The sequence below is a fragment of the Myodes glareolus genome, chromosome 17 (assembly GCF_982192425.1).
Source record: "Myodes glareolus chromosome 17, mMyoGla1.1, whole genome shotgun sequence".
In the NCBI taxonomy this organism is placed as follows: domain Eukaryota; kingdom Metazoa; phylum Chordata; class Mammalia; order Rodentia; family Cricetidae; genus Myodes; species Myodes glareolus.
In genome coordinates, this window is record NC_142042.1 from 31,586,666 (window position 1) to 31,602,330 (window position 15,665).

At 40.7% G+C, this 15,665-nt stretch overlaps 1 protein-coding gene and 2 pseudogenes across 1 annotated transcript in view; 2 read left to right on the forward strand and 1 right to left on the reverse strand.

Moving 5' to 3' along the window:
* The window catches only part of Arsj (arylsulfatase family member J), a 73,158-nt gene that overhangs the window by 31,157 nt on the left and 26,336 nt on the right, over positions 1-15,665 (reverse strand). The window lies entirely within an intron of this gene.
* On the forward strand, positions 2,885-3,070 carry LOC148119351 (Nuclear RNase P; annotated as a pseudogene).
* On the forward strand, positions 15,018-15,281 carry LOC148119352 (protein transport protein Sec61 subunit gamma pseudogene; annotated as a pseudogene).

Genomic DNA, 15,665 nt, shown 5'->3' on the forward strand with positions numbered 1-15,665 from the left:
TGATTTAGTAGTTGACTGTTCAACTTCCATGAGTTTGTTGGCTTCATGGGGGTACCATTGTTGTTGAACTCTAATTTTAATCCATGGTGATCTGACAAGACACAGGTGGTCACTAATATTTTTTTGTATCTGTGGAAGTTTGCTTTGTTACCAAGTATGTGGTCAATTTTCGAGAAGGTTCCATGAGCTGCAGAGAAGAAGGTATACTCTTTCCTATTTGGGTGGAGTGTTCTATAGATGTCTTTTAAGTCCATTTGATTCCGTACCTCCAGTAAATCTCTTATTTCTCTGTTAGGTTTCTGTCTGATTGACCTGTCCATTGGTGAGAGAGGAGTGTTGAAGTCTCCTACTATTAGTGTGTGTGGTTTGATGACTGCCTTGAGTTCTAGAAGAGTTTCTTTTACATATGTGGGTGCCTTTATATTAGGGGCATAGATATTCAAGATTGAGACTTCTTCCTGATGAATTGTTCCTGTTATGAGTATGAAATGTCCATCTCCATCTCTTCTGATTGATTTTAGTTTGAAGTCGATTTTGTTAGATATTAGAATGGCCACACCCGCTTATTTCTTAGGTCCATTTGCTTGGAAAACCTTTTCCCAACCCTTTACTCTGAGTAGGTGTCTGTCTTTGTGGTTGAGGTGTGTTTCTTGTAGACAGCAGAATGTTGGATCCTGTTTTCGTATCCAATCTCTAAGTCTGTGCCTCTTTATAGGTGAGTTGAGACCATTGATATTAAGTGATATTAATGACCAGTGATCGATGACTCCGGTCATTTTTTGGGTAGTAGCGTGTATGTGTTTTCCTTCTTTGAGTTGTGCTTGTGGAGGGTCGCTAAATGTCTGAGTTAATGTAGGCAGTGTTGGGAATGTTGGATTCCTTGGGTTGTGATTTTCCTTCTAGTATTCTCTGTAAGGCTGGATTAGTAGCTATGTATTGTTTAAATTTGTTTTTATCCTGGAATATTTTGTTTTCTCCGTTGATAGTGAACAATAGCTTGGCTGGGTAAAGTAGTCTGGGTTTGCATCCATTGTCTCTTAGTTTCTGCAGTACCTCTATCCAGGACCTTCTGGCTTTCATGGTTTCCATAGAGAAGTCTGGTGTAAGTCTGATAGGTTTACCTTTATAAGTTACTTGACCTTTTTCCTTTGCAGCTTTCAATATCCTTTCTTTAGTCTGAATGCTTTGTGTTTTGATTACTATATGACGAGGGGATGTTTTTTTCTGATCCAGTCTATTCGGTGTTCTGTATGCTTCTTGAACCTTCATAGGAATATCGTTCTTTAGGTTGGGAAAGTTTTCTTCTATAATTTTGTTGAGTATATTTTCTGGACCTTTGAAATGCAATTCTTCTCCTTCTTCTACTCCTATTATTCTTAGATTTGGTTTTTTTATTGTGTCCCACAGTTCCTGAATGTTTTGTGATGAGAATTTGTTGGATTTGCTGTTTTCTTTGGACAGAGTGTTTAATTTCTCTATGGTGTCCTCAGAGTCTGAGATTCTTTCTTCTATCTCTTGTATTCTATTGGTTAAGCTTGTTTCTGAAGTCTCTGTTCGTTTACCCAGATTTTCCATAGCCAGCCGGCCCTCGGTTTGTGATTTCTTCATTGACTCCATTTCAGTTTTCAAATCTTGAACTGTTTCTATTACCTGTTTGATTGTTTTTTCTTGGTTTCCCAGAATTTCATTTACGGATTTACTCATTTCTTCAAACTTTTTGGTATATTTCTCTTCCATTTCTTTACTCATTTCCTCAATTTTTTTGTTATACTTATCTTCCATTTCTTTACGGCAGATTTTCACCTCCTATTTAATTTCCTCTATTATTTTCATAAAGAAGCGCTTAGAGTCAATTTCTTCTATTTCTTCTGGCATAGGGTGTTCAATTCTTCTAGTTTCGAGCTCCCTGGATTCTGGCGGTGTCATGTTGCCTTTCAGGTTGTTGGAGGAATTTTTGCATTGGCGCCTGCCCATCTCTTCCACTCTGGATGAAACTCCTCAGCACTTTCTGGATAGAACTCCTCAGCACTCTCTGGGTAGGACTTCACAGCACTCTCTGGATAGAGCTCCTCAGCCCTCTCTGGGAAGAACTGCTCAGCAGGGCAACAGGGCTAGCTGGTCTTCCCAGGACTCAGGAGACAAAGGGCCCACAGCAGTGGAGGGAGGGGAGGGGTCCCTTGGAACACCAAGGACCCTGCTGCAGATGCTGGGGGGGGCTGTGCTCTCTTCCTGGGCAGTGGTGAGCACCCACTCACCTCTCTGGGAAGAACTGCTCAGCAGGGCAACAGGGCTAGCTGGTCTTCCCAGGACTCAGGAGACAAAGGGCCCGCAGCAGTGGGGGGAGGGGAGGGGTCCCTTGGAACACCGAAGACCCTGCCGCAGAGGCTGAGGGGGGGAGGGCTGTGCTCCCTTCCCAGACAGGCAGGCAGGCTGCCCAGGCTAGCACCCACTCACCTCTCTGGGAAGAACTGCTCAGCAGGGTAACAGGGCTAGCTGGTCTTCCCAGGACTCAGGAGACAAAGGGCCCGCAGCAGTGGGGGGAGGGGAGGGGTCCCTTGGAACACCGAAGACCCTGCCGCAGAAGCTGAGGGGGGGAGGGCTGTGCTCCCTTCCCAGACAGGCAGGCAGGCTGCCCAGGCTAGCACCCACTCACCTCTCTGGGAAGAACTCACCCTTCCTGTTCTTAAAGAGCCACAGAGCTTTTGGAGGTGATTTTCGCCTAATTTTGTTAAGAGAGCTCAGTCTCTGGCTCTCACGTACAGAAAACTTTAACTTTGTTTGAGGAAGTAGCCGGCGGTGGTGGCGCACGCCTTTAATCCCAGCACTCGGGAGGCAGAGGCGGAAGCTGCGTGGCAGCGCCGCTAAAGACCTAAAGACGGAGAGGGGCCAAACTCTGAACTGTGTTTCCATAGCAACATGGGCGGGCGGAGATGAGTTCCCAGAGAACAGGGCTCTGCGCGCAGGCAGACCGGGCAGGAGAAGCCCCCCCACGGGTGGGCGGATGCCCCCCTCGCCGGAGACTCACGGCCGGCGGTGCGAGTTCATTGCCTGAGGTGAGGCAGGGCGCACAGGATAAACCGGCAAGCCCGCGCACGGCCCGGGGCGGAGCCATGCCTTTGGGCCATGCGGAGCGCGCCACGGTGGGCCGCGCCTCAGAGACGGAGCTGTCTCCGTCTGCTGCTGCTGCCGCCGCCCTTAGCCAAGGTCGCCAAAAATTCAGTCAGATAAAAACATTTATCCCCCAAACAATGTCCCTTTGTCAGCAGGAAGTAGTCAGATTGATGGTCTACGCCCACTCTCCCTCAAAGAATTGGTCCTAATTATCATAATAAAGGCGCGTCAACCTGGTTACCATTACCTATTGCCTCTGGCAACGGGTGGAATAAAACAATGCTACCTAGAGGTTTTTTTTCATCTGAATAGGGGAGCTGGAGAGATGGCTCAGAGGTTAAGAGCACTGCCTGCTCTTCCAAAGGTCCTGAGTTCAATTCCCAGTGACAACTGTTTTGGTTATTAGACAAAGAGGGGGACTAGCTTCCCCCAGAGAAAGGATTTCTCTTGCATTCTATACACTTAATTTTTAATTCAAAATTTTGCTGGTACAGGCAAACAAGATTTGCTTTTTAAAGCAGAGACCTACAGATCTCTAAGTTCAAAACCAGCCTACTTCCAGTACTGATTGTGCTGAATTTTTACACTGAGAGTTTTTAGTACTCTAAAAATGTTAATTTGGGAGGAGAGTTTTGTTTATGTTTTTCTAGGAATGCTGACAGACATCTGGATGCCAGCGAGACTGACAAGAGAAATAAAGAAGAAGATGACCCAGTGGATGCTGAGTGTCCTGCTGTGGAAGATTCATGCGGAGGCAGCAGAGATGACCTTCTGGGCGATGTCAAGAGCAGCTGTCTCACGTTATCGCCTTGAGCAGCACCCTGTGCAACCTCTTATCTCTTAACAATTTTCTGACTGACTCTATTTTGCCTTTTCCTTCCTTAGGAATGGGTGGGAGCAGAGATATCCTTGGCATGCTGTGTCTAGGTGGAAGTGCTGTATGTCTTTGATTGGTGTGCTACCTGCTAGCCCAAGTGAGGAGGGACAAGGTCTTTATAACACAGTCTTGGATTGTGTATCCTCACCCCAGGTTTGGCTCTCAGCTTCTAAAGAGCTCATAGGCAATTAGCCATGCATAGCCTTAGTACCCTCTAGGGACCAGATAATCCCACGGCATAGAGGAAGGTATGCATAGGCGGAGGGTGTGCAGACACAGCCCTAGCACTCCCAGGGAAGTAATTGTCCCATTGCACGGGAAGGGTGTGTCTAGCTTTTCTTTTCTTTAATCAGTCCACACATCATGAGGTGGGGACCAGATTGGAAAATAGTTTTGCCTTATTGCTCTTATTAACAAGAGAAGAGGGAGATGTTGGGAGCCACCTGGAGGCACAGGTGGTCCTGCAGTTTGGAGGTAGCCATGTGGGGCTGAGCACCCTTGCCTGCACCCTTGCTTGCACATGCTCAGACCAGCAGAATGGCATTAACCAATCAGGACAGCGTTCAAGCCGCTCCACCGTTTAAAAGCAGCTGCCTCTGGGCCCAACGCTCTCTCTCTAAGCTTTCTCTCGTCCCTGCTCTATCTTCCCTTCCCCCAATTTTCCTCAAGGGAATGCTCCAAATAAAGATGTGACTAGAGAAGGAATTCTCGTTTTTGGTGGCGTTCATTCCTGCCGGACAGGATGCGCGCCACAAGCAAAGACGGCTGAAGGCTCAGCCTTTACAATTTTGAAACATACCCATGTTCAACAGGACGGACAGTGAGAGAACGGGATGTTCCCTCTTCTTTAAAACAGCTTTGCTCTCTACTTTGACCAGGGGCAAATGCAAATAAAAGGGGAAGGGAATTAACAATGAGATAATCAAGGGAAAAGAAAGGCAGACAAGAGTGAAGCCAACTGACAAAGGGGCCCAAAGATACTAGATTGCCAGAATTTTTTTTCAATAAGTGTCCAAGAAACTATTTTTACCAAGTTATGGTTAAAACTAACTTCTGGATTTTGAAGTGAGAAGAGGTTAAATGGCTTTCCTGTGAGGAATGTTGACATATGCAAAGAAAGTGTCGTGCTGTGGGGATGGGAACATTTGTAAAAACAAAAAGGCAGTAACTGGCAAATAAATAAAAATTAAAATAAGGCTGAAATGTGAGAGAGATCTTCATCTGGAAGATATCAAAGTGTAATTTTACTTTCTTATTTAAGATGAACTGAAATGTAAAAGAAGGGAAATTATTAGTCTTAATCAAGAACCATTGATGGTAACTCACAATAAACCAACGACTCAGAATGGTACTGAATTTTGTTGGCTTCCAGGAGCTGCCAATCAAAGGCATACCAGTTCTACTTCATTTCAGTCAGAAATTTCTCTTAAGAAAACAACATCAAATATTGGTGAGGATGAATGGAAAAAGTGGCATTTATTTACTGTGTGTGAGAGTGTAAATTAGTCTACCATCTAGAGACATTCGCATGGAGGTTCTTTGAAATATATAAAATAAAACTATTAGGCATTTTTTCTCCATATCGCTTATCAGTATATACTCTAAAGAATCAGTCAATTTACTGTAGAGAAGGATGCACACTCACACCTATTATGACACTATTAACAATAGCTAAATAATTACTGTAATATCCTAGGTGTTCATGTGAACCAAAATATGAAACATATCCTCCCTACACACACACACACACACACACACACACACACACACACACAATGGAGTTTTAATCAATCATAAAGAAGAATAAGATAAAGGCATTTACAAGAAAATGGATAGAACTGGAGGTCATTGAATTAAGGGAAATAATGCAGACTCAGAAAGGTAGGGATTACATTTTTGCTGATAGGTAGAACCTATGAAAAAATAAGTATAGAGAAAGGGGCACAAAAGTAAAACAGGGGCTACTAGATAGATGGCAGGGTGTTAAGAAATGGTAGGAGGACAAGAATCTGATCAAAGTACATTATCTGTTTATGTAAATAAATTGTAATGAAATGCGCTACATTTGCAAGTAATTATACTAATGACCTTTCTTAAGCATGACCAGTGGGTTCAGCTAGCATGGCTGCAACCATAATGAACTGTGGCCCCTTGACTGCCCTAGAACAATTCTGTTCTAGCTGGATATTTTTCTAGCATGCTCAAATTATATGAGTGATGTGTGTATCTCCACATCGAACCTGGTGTCAGGAATGTACTTGACTCTGATATTACAATAAATTAAAAATCAGGTACATAGTAAGGTGAATAAAGTCACCTTGTTCCAAACTCCAGAGATTCTACTGGTCTTGCTCTGCGCTAGAACCATGCTTCTCTTGTAAATTTCCAACAAACTCTGCTCTGTGTAATCTAGGGCCAGTCTTCCTCTTGGCAGAGCTGTTCAGGAGCAGCGACTATTCATCAGAAGGTCAGAAGGAAGGGAAAAGAGGGAGGAAAGTAGCCAGGAAATATCTCAGGGAGGAGAACAACTTGATATTACTTAGACAACTGGCAATTATCTAATTTTCAGCCTCAATGTTGCTACTAAGCAGAATTTGAGAATAGATATATTTTTAACTAATTAGCACTCGTACTTGGGCCAGAAAATTAGTTCAGCCAGAGTACTACATCCATCATAACCATCCTGCAGCTAAATGTTATTTAGTGTAGACTTCGATTCTAAGGAACTGAAGGGGAATGTAGGAGGCAGGAAATTATCTCTGTTACAGAATGTGAAACAGCACATCTGCTTGAGAACATGATAACAACATGTATGGAATTCTGGAATCACGATGACAGCCTAGATGTGACACAACTCACACAAGACATTCCCTAAGCAAGAGTTTTCTTTTGTAAACTGAATCAGTTTAGGCTGAATTCCCAGTCCATTAATTTGTAAATGGCTCAAGGTAGAGTTTTCTGGTGAATGTTAAATAGTTCCACATTTTGAAAATTTTACTCCATTTTTATTTATTAGCTTTTGTTCATGCATAACTTGTGCTTGTATTCATATGTATGCTGGTACATGTGACCGTTAATGCTGTGGAGGCTGCAAGAGGACATTGGGTGTCCTGCTCTGTCACTCTGCCCCTTTCTTCTCCAGGAATGGATCTCTAAATGAATTTGAATTAGGATGGTGGTATGGGAGGTCCTTCTGTCTATGTGTTGCTTTTATTAGTTAATGAATAAGGAAACTGCCTTGGCCTGCTCATAGGGCAGAGTACAAGTAGGTTTGGAAAACTATACTGAATGCTGGGAGAAAGAAGGCAGAGTCAGAGAGAAGCCATGGAATTGCCACCAGAGACAGACACGCTGAAACTTTGCCAGTAAGCCACAACCACGTGGTGATACACAGATTAATGGAGATGGGTTAGTTTAGGGTATAAGAGTTAGCCAGAAATACACTTAAGCTATTAAACAAACAGTGTTGCAAATAATATAGTTTCTCTGTGGTTATTTCAGGACTGAGCAGCCGGGAACAAACAAGCAGCCTCCTACAACAAATTGGCACGCAAAGTGGGGCATGAACCTACAACCCTGAGATAGAGTCAACAGGATGGCAGAATCAGGAATTCTTCTGCTTGCCTCCCATAATGCTGGGACAATGTGACAATGATTAGGTTTTTATGTGGCTATCTGGGGATTCATGCATATACCATGTCACTATGTTTGTATAACAAAGTACTATTAACCACTGAGAAATATAGCTATCTATCCCTAAGAATTTTTTCATAATCTATCTATCCACTCAGGAATCACAAAACAAGAATCTCATTCTCTAAAACACCGTTTTTTCCAGCCTCTTTGCTGGTGATCTTGCGACTGTAAGGTTCATCACCGAATGTCTGCATCACTCCTCACTGCTGGGCTCAACTCTAACACCACCTGCGTTTTAACTTGTGCAAATCACACATCTCAGAAGAACTGAGCACCCGTGTATCCATGATTCCCATTGACTCGTCACATTTCTCTTTCTGTTTACATCCCTATTTTGCTAGTACATTGTACCCTTTGGAGTGTTCACCTGGCCTGAAGCACAGTTCCCCTTGTACTGAATTAATAAAAATAGAATGCCATTTTTTAAAGGCATGTATCTTTCTGGATGTTGGAAGCTGCTCCATTTGGTGGAGTTCAAGTAATGGCTCAGTTCACAACTTTAGAATCAGCTAGCCACCAAAGATATCCATTCACAAAAAAAAAAAAAAAATTGAAACCAACACGTCCTGCAAAATTATGTCCTGTGTTAAAGAGAGGCTGTCTGTGACCTGAAAACAGACTAAAGAGTGACATAGTGTCCTTTCAGGTGTATGACGGGAGGTAGAGGGCTTTAGCTGAGATCACAAGGGCCATACACTTTCCATATGACTGCAAAAAGTACTTTATAAGTGGTAGAGAATTAAGGACATTATCAACTATTTTACCCATATGAATGCAACTGAATTTGTTCAATAGAGATGAAATTTACTTTTCTTCATATAAAAACTACCTCAAATACTATGTTGTAAATCATGCTAAATGGTATTATGTGCATCAAATTCACTAGAACATTTCTGATTATATACATAACCCCCCCATTCTCATTTGAAATAGTGGTATTTTAATTTCTTAAAACTATGGATTTAATAAAATATTGGATATGTTTTAATTCTGTATATGAGAATAACATTTTTAGCTCTTGAAATTATGTGTTAGCCTGGAAAACAGTTGTGCACAGAAAAACTAACAAACATTTCTGAGGTCAAATAGACAAATGATGCCTTTAGTTATTTTTTAGTCTCATTCTCAAATACTCTTCTGACAACGAGACAAGATAGAATAGAAATACAACAAGCTTTTCTATTGAAATTCATAATACCATTCCCATCATGGAATACTTGTGGAATTGATCCCAAGGTATATAACTTGGGGGGAGGGGTTGAGGAATGGAATTGAAACTTTCAAAGAGACATCATAAATAAGCACGACAAAACTCACTTAATTGCCCTTATAAATTCTCTGAAATATTAATGTGCATGATATAGGCTACTTTTATGTTTGTATAGATCTGACTATACAAAAAGATACAATCATTATTGTTCAGAAATGGTCTGGATTAATGCATACGGTCTGTCTTTGTCTTCTTTCTTTCTGCAGGAAGGCAAAACACTTCTCTTATGTAGTTTCCACACAGCTTCTTCTGTAATTTTAACCAACAACCGTTTTGGTTGTTGATGGGACCCCCCAGGGGCTTGAAAATATCGATTGGTTCAGAGTTGCTGGCAGAGTGATTTAGGAAAACAATTTCTCATAAAATACTTTTCTTTCTATTCTTTAAAAAATTTCCCTCCAGAATCACTTTTCCCTCCTGGCATAAAAGTAATTTGCTTTGTAGTTATTGGAATGGTTAAGTTAAAATAGAGGAGTGTAAATCACATTTAACCATATTCCCTGGTTGAGTGAAAGACAGTGAGAAGTAATTCAGTCTCCTCTTTCACCCTTTCTGGTGTGTTTTTTCAATTTTGTTACCTGTATCCTCTGTTTACCTTGAACTTTACATAGCAGGGATGGTGCTCGTTCTATTCCATAATTAAAGCAAACAGATTTTCTAATGCGGCCACCACCCTTGATTTATCTGCAGCCAGCATAAATACAATAATGCAGACACAGAAGGGTTTTATATGAAGGAGACACATATAAAATGACATTTGAACAGCAGCAGCAAATGCACCAAAAGACAAAGAAACTGACAATAACTTTAAACCATCATCTTTTCAACAATGAACTACCATCTCCAATTTTAAACATGACGAACACTGAATAATTCAGAGTAATAACAATAAAATAAAAGGTTCTTTTACATACATACATCTATAAGAAAAAATAATTTATGTCTTTAATATGTCAAGCTCCAAGTTCTATTCTAATTTACACAGTCTACATTTCTCTTTGCCTCGATAATAATAGCAATGTATTCACAATTTCATATTTGCATAAATTATATAATTCCTCTCTACACAGCATTAGAGTCCAACTGTATGTATCACATAAAGAAACAGCAGCTATGTTGCTAATGTGACATAAGTGTGTCTCTCCTGTTCCTTACACAGAAGTCTCTAGCTTCTTACTTTCTCTTTCTATATGTACTTACTATTTAAATTACAAATGTCAAGTCAGAACACCATTGCAACAACAGTTAAAAGTCAATGCCTTCAGAATTGGGCCTGGTGATGCAAGTCTGTAACTCCAGTCCTTAGGAGACTGAGATCAAACGATCACAACCGAGGCTAGCCTTGGCTACATCGTGAAATTCTTCCTTAAAAACCAAAGCCACCCCTCAAAAACAAACATAAAAACAAACAGCGAAATACATGTTAATATATTAACTCCTTATCCATTAGAGTTAAAGAGTCAGCAAATGGAGTGGCATGTAGTGTGGCCATGCATTAGGATGGAATTATCTCTCTCACATTCTAAAAGACTGCACTTGGAAGACTCTCTGTTGAATTCAGAATGAGCAACTGTGTCTTTCTATCTTCTCTTGTTCTTCTCTCCCTCTGCCACTCCCTCCCCTTTGCCCTCCTGACCTTCTTGTCATTGCCAGCCCTTCTTCCTCATATCCCCCTTTTCATTTTTTTCCCTCATTCACGCTTTTATTTCTAGGTCTGTCTCCCAGATGTTGGTGTTTCCCCCCTCCCCCACCTCCATCCCCGTGATTCAGCGTTCTTTTCCTACAGTTCTCTGGAGCCCTTTCTTATCCCAAATCAATATTACTCATAGTTTTGGAAGGTGCTTCTGCATCTGCTGTGATGGGAATAATATTTCTCTTCAGGCCATAAAGCAGAGGTAAGGGTGTAGGTACTGGGTGCAGGTATTGGGGAATCTCAAAGGAGTGTGTCAAGTGGAGATAGCAAGCTCCTTTCTTTTCCCTGATGGAGTTCCTTCAGGGCAGCCTTGACAGCTGAAGTCACTTCAGAAGAGGGAAGCAGAGATACTGCGCTGCCTGTCCGCAGCTGGGCAGGATTAGTCCTGTGTAACCACTTTTCAATAGATCTTATCAGGACTTCTTTTACTGCCCAAAAACATCAGATAGGTTTGCATTTGTGAGCCATTCACTGCTATGCACCTAAAATTTTAAAGTGTATAACTTCCTTCTCAGGGCAAAAACTGGGAAAATCCAACTGAGGGAAATCCTACATACTTGTGTTTCTCTAAAGAACATCTTTTAACATCAAGTGGAGAGACTGGCAGCCGTGATGGTGACCTTTGACCTCATGTGGGCAGGTATAAGGAGCTAGTGAGATATACATGGAGAAGGGCACAGATTTCAAAGGTACCATCAGCACTGAGTGAACCTATTCCATGTTTTTACATCTTTGATTCTTCATTTTCAAGATGGCACCAATATATGCAAATTGTACATCTTTCCATCTATCCTGTGAAGTGCTTTAGGTGAGAAGTGTAGAATGGGGAGGTAAAGCCCTTAACACAGAGGCTGGTCTGGAGAGTATCTCCATAACATTCAGCTGCTCATCCAATTTCCATTTTAAAGTTGGGAATTGTAGATGCCATCATGGAGTACCCAAGGTATAATGGAAGTTCACTGAGCACTGATCTTAATGAGTGTTCACAGATCACGGACCTCCCTTAGCCATAAGAGAGTCTACTGTGCATTGCCACACTTAATATCTATGTAACCCTTTTCCAACTTTTGATGAAAGTCAAGCACAAAGAAGAGCTGCTCTTTTCTCTGATGTGCACCATCTCTTCAATTCGATAAGCAGAAAAAACAGGTCTAGAAGATGTAGCAGGCTTCTTACCATAGTTCCTAAAGAGCATGAGGACTAAGTGCAGTGAGGACATGAGAATATTCAAAGACAGATTAAAAAAAAAAAAAAAGATCTTAAGGAGAGCTGCTGCCGACTCCTCCATAGCACTGAGCACCATGTGTCTCTTTGAAATCCTATGGCTGTATACTTGTTAGGTATTCCAGTGTGTTCACTGGAATTTAGTTCTAAAGTATGGTTTCCTGGATGTACAGAGATAATTAAATCAGAAGCATAATACGGAAGTAATTCAAAAGGGTATCGTCAAGATAGATGGGCAAAATAATAGAATATTTCCAACTATTATCTATATATACTAAAATATCAACATTTTATTTTAAAACTTCCTAGAAATTATAAAATACAAGGTTTAATGTACCCCTAGGGTCCCAAGAAGTGTTCAAATCTTTTTTAACTCCAAAGAAGGTTCTGAATAAAGTATGCCAAATTTAAAGTATTTCCTAGTTCCAATTCTTTCGTGAAGTCAGGAAATCAGTGATCCATAAAGGAAGGACTGAAAATCACAGCAAGTAATTCCCTACTGGAGCTCATCTATATGAAAAATGCTATATGTAAATATGTTTTAATTAAATAGAAAGATTAAAATTATAATAAAAATGATTAAATGGAATTCATACAATTAATAAATTGTACCCTTATAAATTTGGTAATGTTTTGCTTACCTGAGCTAATGGAAGCCTTCCAACTCCAGCCTGACAGCAGGGGAACCAGCATAGGATCAAACAAGTCCCTCTGAATATGGGTGACAATTTTATGGCTGTGGCAATCTGTGGGACCACCAGCAGTGAGACCAGGATTTATCCCTACTGCTTGTTCTGGCTTTTTGGAGTCCTTTCTCTCTGGAGGGACACCTTGCTCAGCCTAGATGTAGTGGGGAGGATCTTGGTCCTGCCTCAAAACAATATGCTAGGCTTTGCTAACGCCCATGAGGAGTGGATGGGGGTGGGATGGGGGAAAAGTGGAGGGTGCGGGAGTAGGGAAGCAAATGAGAAATGAATTTGGCATGTAAAATGAGAAAAGATAAGTTTTTTTTTAAAATAAATTAAAAAGAGAAGGGAAGCAGGGCATGGAGAGCATGGAAGAGGGAAGAAAAAGGATGGTTCGGCACAATGTGGTTTTTTTATTTTTATATATTTTTTTTTTAAAAAAACTTTCTTCGTCATAAAGACCCTCCTAACTGATGCACTAATTTATGTATAGATGCCTAAATTCCTGTTTGGTGTTAACGAATGATATTTTTAATAAGCCTGAAAAGAAAAATCGCAAAAGTTCCTAGATCCGTGTATGTTTTACTACTCTATATGACTTGTGAGTAGAGAGGGATGAAACACACCCTTCCAGGCTGCTCTTAGCAGCTTCAGACTGCACTTTATACAGGAATCTCCTTCTCCCAGATCAAACTATCCCTCTCTATTCATCTCAAAACTCAGAAAGCAGTTATAGAAAGGGTAAGAAAGAACCTTTAATTAAAAACATATGAGAAAAAAATAAATTTGGCAATGTTTTCTCATATGGCTATTACTATAGTACATAATAGATTTTAAAGATAAACAAAAGGAAATAGTGAAACATGCTAGAAACCTTTTATAGTCAATGTAGCTTTGGTTTTAACTGTCTTGTCCTCAAGTTAAAAAAAAGAGCTAATTATTCCTCAATTTAAAATCATTATTGAAGTGCTTAAATATTGTAATTTTAAATATTTGAATAAATGTGAATCTTACATAAATTGTTTTGATGAAAACTAAAATCCCCTATTTTCCATGTAGTTAATTGAATTGTCAGGTGTTGTCTGTCCATGCTTTTAAAAGTGGTTCTTTAAGTATTGCATTGCAGTTGGAGTGAAAGTATTAACAATAATCACTGACTCTCCAATAATACGCTAGGGCAACATTAAGGAATAAAATGAAAACACTTTTCTTTGGTGACATTTAACTAAGATCTAGGCTAGCTTTGAATTTCTGTGTCATTCTCTGTGTCTTCTGTCCTCTGGATGTCTGTTGTAAGAGCCTGAATCTGCCTGGAACTAACGGCCATTTTGTGAATATGTCCCAGCGATATTTCTGTCCCCGTATGCGACTTTGTATGTGTCTATCCCCAACACAGCGCTTTGCTCTCTCTTTTACTAAACAGCACAAAAAAGATCACATTGGGAAAGAATGAGAAATAAGTTAGAGGAATCCTAACAGGGTTCTAAAAGGGATTGAGTCACTGACTCCAACTGTCCCAGATAACAGTATTACAAACACCACTGTTTATCTACCAATATCTGGTTGCTGTGTTCAGCATTTATGGTGGATATTCATTGCATAAGATTGATTCAAACTTCTGTGCTTGCTTTTTTCAGCAAATGATCATTATCACAAATTACCTTGGGTCAGGAGCATGGGAGAAAGCATCGGATTTTAGGTGTTCTTTGCATTAGGTAGCTGACTACCTGGTAAATACAGGCAAGTAAGGTTAATTGTTCTCTCCAAGAAAGTTTAAACAAATAGGCTTAATACAGAGTAGGACTGCAGTCTTAAGTGACCTCAAGGTGTATTATTAACTCTGAGCTCTGTCAATAGAAATCTATGGCATGAACGTACTGCAGATCAGCTTTTGAGGTCAATCAGGGCTTTATGAAACTGTCCCAGAAAACAGACAAAACCAGTGGAGGAAACCAGGTGTCCTTTCCTTTCACTCCCTTTCTTGTTGCTTTGAGGCAAGGTCTTTCATTAAACCCAGAGCTCCTGTATTTTCTGCTAGGCTGATAACCAACAAGCCCTGCCAATCCTCTGTGTCCATTGGTTCCAATGCAGGGAACACACACACACACACACACACACACACACACACACACACACACACTTGCTCTTTCTTGTTAAGTTTAATCTCAAGTAGGTATCCACAGTGGCCTGGCAGGCACTACTAACTTACCGAGCCACCTCTCCAGGCCATCTGAACTATTTACTAATAATGAGTTTGTTATTTTTGTCTTCACCCAGGTTCTCCTTGACTGGTATCTCAGAAAGTGAAGAATTCCAACCCCATTCCCAGATTACAGTTCTTTACGCATGTAAGGATTGCTCATGTGTTTCCAAGTTTTCTGTTACTCTGCCAAGCATCATGCTCTGTGGTTGTCAGTTGTCTTTAGCACATGTTTCATTGTGTTAATCTGCTCTTAAAATATGGTACTGCAGAATCCTCTTCTATGCTCCAAGTCTTTACCTTCTCAAACCGCCATCCTGCATTCAGTAATACAGTTTGTTGAGCCAAGTTGGCAGTCCATAAAGGACTCAATTTGGCTGTTTAAATGATACACCAAACCCCATAGAAAAGAATCCCAGAAGATTGGCATGGCCACAACCAGAGGATTTGCTATTACAGAACTCATTGGCTTCTCTGTGAAACTGGCCCATATCCCTATTAATAACGTTATTGAGGGTGGCTGAGAGCTTCCTCATTGTGGGAACTAGTGCACAAATGGGGTGTGAGAAGCTCAGGATGTAAAATGCTGCCTCTATACTTTGTGTTCTTTCATTTCCTCCTCCCTAAGAGGATTTCTATTCCTAAATTAAAATTATTTCAAAATGAACATTTTTTTCCATAGGAACATCTCACTTTGAGTTGAATGTAGTATTCTGAATGTGTCCTCAGTGGCGTAGCGTTCAGTGGGACTATCACCTTCCTCCATGAGAAGTTAACTTCTCCTTCTGTTAACTGCTTATCTTCCTGTGAACTTCCTGGCAGAGAAAAATCCCAAGATACTTTCTTTCCATCTAAGTTGTCCTTAACCTAGGTTTTCTTCATCTTGTAGAAGAGTGGTTCATTTTGTT